The following is a 4,087-nucleotide window of genomic DNA, read 5'->3' as shown; positions in this document are numbered from 1 at the left end:
ACAACGAAACTGTTAGAAAATGTTTTCTACTTGGGGCATACCTTCCACAGTCTCCAGTGATCAATGCACCCACTTTCCTGTGTAAATTGTAGGAGCCTTAACAAAAACCTTGCAAACTTCTTGAAATTATCACTGACACTATTGCCTTCAATCATCAGGCAAGATTAACAGAACTAAAGGAAATATTGGACTCAAGAAGAATAAGAATTAGTTACATGGGATTGAATGAACTGATAAATATAATGGTAATTTTAGTGATTTTTTTGTCTGAACTATTACTGGCCTTTCATCTTTATTTTCCAGATATAAGGAAACATTTCCCCTAAGCTAATTATGACTTATACCAGTTTGGTAAATTATACCTTTGTAATCAGAATTAAAACCTTTACCTTTTCTCCCTTCCTGATCCCACCAGAATTTGGAAACTCTTAATTAGTGAGTATTCTTATTTTCATGGCAATGCAGTTATTTGCATGAGTTCAATAAGAATTTGTTCTCCTTATAAAAAGACACAGTTGGAAACACTGGCAATATTACTATGGCTTTGACCGAAATGTCACATTTGGGAATATACATAAAAAGTATGGCTAGATAGTTATAAAGAACTAAGGTAGACTTTATGGAACCATGTAGCCCCTTGAAAAAACAAGCTGGTACCTTACTTACCGGGTTCCCAGCAACCTTACCAGGTGATTAAGGAGGGCCACTTCCTGGCACTTGCAGGAACCTCAAGATATTCTGGATCTTGAGAAGAGAGAAATCCTATCAAACCTGTAGGTATTACAGGCAGAATCTGATGGCAAGTCCTTGGCATGACTTTCCTGGCCTTAAGAAGCCTGTTGAAAGTTCCATTTGGATTCCTTATGAAAAGGTCCAACGAAGTCAAACTTCAAAGAGTCCATATGATCAATTACACTTATGTTAATAGTCAGGCCAAGTTTATTGAAACCAGACTTATTCTGCAAGCAGATTAGTCTTAATTTGGCTATATTTTGTAGAGATGTGGATAATTTTAGAGGAAAAAAATGTTTCATTAATATACCTTCATGTATATTAAGTTCTCATGATGTTAATTTTCATTGAGGTTTGCTATTTATTGCTTAAGACTCATATCCTAGATGGCTCCTTGTTTCTATGTTACATTATTGTGAAGTTTCACTGAATTATTTAGAAGACATTCTAAGCTTGGTTCTGAAGCTTACCTCAATAATCTATCTTTGGATAAAGATCAGATGCCCTATAACCTGCAATGTGTACAATCTCTGCAGGAGATTATGCACATTGGAAAAGAAATCAAACAAAAGATTCTTTGAAGCCATGTTGTAAAATAATAATACCTGATAATACCTTATCAGGTATTATCTACTAATCTATGTGCTGTCAAATTAAAGGGCATAGACTCATGGATTCACATGTCTCATTTAAAAAAGTCCCCTCCACCCAAGTGAACTTTAACACCTATTTCTTACCTGGCTTTCACTGACTGAGGCAAGTACCATCAAGCCAAGATGAGAAGAAGACATCAGTGGTAGACAACAGACCCAAGAATCTGGACCAAGCCTGTAAGACTCGCTCTACCAGTTCAATTGAACTGTTTACCAAATTTTTATCTCTCTATCAAATTGAAAATTATTGTTTTATTTCTAGCTATGCTTTTGCCCCAATGTTCAGGATGAAAAGAACATTGTCTAGTAAAGTTGTCACAGCGTATAGTTACTGAGGGCAATTTAACACATTGTTGGATCTGTCATCAAATTCCCCAGTGAATACAAGACTGATTTAGGCCCCTCTTAATACCTGTCACCGACTTTTCTGATGTTCCAAACATCACCACTCATCTAGAATGCCCTCTCTCTGGCCTAACATTTCAGGTTCAAATTCTTCAACAGATTAATGTGTCCATCCCTTGTCTGATACTGTCCTCAGTCTTTAGAGACGAGATACAACATACCCTAGGACTGCTTCACTCTGTTCCTTACTTAATTAACAGATGTCTTAAAGAGAAAAACACGAGTAAATTATGCCAGCTACTCTTAAATGTCAAATGCCATACAGATAGCTTTTGGAAAAGCTGCAAGAAAAATGATCCATGGTTTAATACTATGTTAAGAAAACTTCCAATTACCAAGGCTATCATTGAGACTGCTTGTGCTCCCCCAGGTTTTATCTTTGCATGTGGTATTAGAATTGACCCACTTTCTCAAAGATGGGCACGTAAATGTCTTAATAGCTGGCAAATAGAATCATTATGTTTGCTGGTACATTCTGCTACCCCATTGTTTCTATATAAGGCAATAGATGAACCTCCTTTCTCTGTTCATTACAGAGTCAAGAGGTCCATTTTAACAGGATACCAAGATACCTGGTGGGGAAGTCTTTTGGGAATCTCGATTCGTAGTGCAGGAGTATATGTAAGCAGAGAGCTGATCAGAAATCTGTCAGTCACCATTGGTCAAATAGCTGAGGACACTTCAAAAAGCATTGCAGCACAACAGACATCCCTGAACTCCTTAGCCCAAGTAGTATTTGATAACAAGGTTGCCTTAGATTTTCTGCTGGTTTAACAAGAGTTGTTGTGCTATTGCTCACATTACTTGTAGCACTTATATCAACACCTGTATAAAAGTAGGCATACACTTAGAAAAACAATTCCCAAAAGGCAAAAAGGCTAAAAGATGTATGGGAAACTAACCCTTTAAATAATCTCTTTGGTTAGCTTCCCTCAGTAATAGGCCTTTTTTTTCCTGCTTTGTTTTATAGATGATTGTCATTGTTGTAGTATGTATTATTATTCTTTTCCTAGCTATCAAGGTACTCATGACATGTATCACTGTTTGCTCTAAGTTGACTGCTCCAAACACAAGTATAAAGTTTGTGCAACAACTTGATATAATTGATAATATAGCCTATGTTTATCCATCATCATATACCTCTGTGTTTGCTTTGGTTGATTAATTAATTACTCCCCAATGAGAATAATTAGGCAACTCTTTTCCTAGAAAAAAGAAAAAGAGAGGAAGTCCTAGCACTGAGGGACATGTTGGATAGGCAGCAACCACTCTGGCATCAGGGGACAAATATTTTGGTCATCACTGCTTTCTTTTGAAAGATTTTATTCAATCAGAAAAAGGAAATGATGGAAGAAATTTTCACATATTGAGGTATGGGGAAGTCATTCTGGCATATACATGATTTAACTTTATGCTAACTAGAACAGCCGGTTTTGTGACCTATTAAATATACGTTGTACACCTGCTTTAACTGATAAAGAAAAGGCTGCATTGACCAGAAGTAAAACTGTCTATTTTAAAGATAAATAGTACATTCCTCCCTTCCTGGGACACCGGTGCTGGTACTCCTTTGATGATAAGTCTCCTTTCCTAGGTGCCAGGGCTTTACTGATCTGTCAGTAAATGTGCTGTGTATGTGCTGATCTGTCTTTTCTGAAACCATGAAGGGATGTACTCTTGTCATGTTAGATGCTCTTTTTTCCGACAAGGTATAAAACTGTTCTGAAAGCCATGTTTCTCTGGAACTGTCGGAGACACTGTCTCCTGGAGTGTAGTCCTCAGTTTGGCTCAAATAAAACTCTCTTCTATTATTATTATTATTATTATTATTAATTGATTATTGATGATTTCTGTCAACAAAACATATCCCCAGACATTGCCAAAAAGGCTCCTGGGATGAAGATCCCCCTTCCCCAGTTAAGAACCACTGGTTTATGCTGACCAATCATCCTAGTTTGCCTTGGACTGAGGGATTTGCCAGGGTTTTAGTGTTAAAACCAAGACAGCTGGGGACAAATTGGGATGATTAGCCACCCTATGAGTGGAATTTCATCTCCTGCTTAAATAAAGTCTGTTGTGGAGAGCGACATTGTGTTGATAACATGGTGGCTGTCCTGGCAGTCTTCAGTCTCTCTAGATTTTTTCTGTACCAAGCACATCTGCCCAATACTGCTTTCTTCCCCACTCATATCTTTCAAGAGGTTTAGGGGAAGTGACCTATTTCACAGAGGCTAGCTTAGTAGAAGACCCGAGAGAATGCTGGTGTGTGTGTGCGAGAGAGAGAGAGAGAGAGAGAG

Source organism: Lipotes vexillifer, unplaced genomic scaffold (assembly GCF_000442215.2).
Source record: "Lipotes vexillifer unplaced genomic scaffold, Lipotes_vexillifer_v1.1 scaffold717, whole genome shotgun sequence".
NCBI lineage: Eukaryota > Metazoa > Chordata > Mammalia > Artiodactyla > Lipotidae > Lipotes > Lipotes vexillifer.
The sequence above is the reverse complement of the archived record's forward strand: the minus strand, read 5'-3'. Positions refer to the sequence as shown.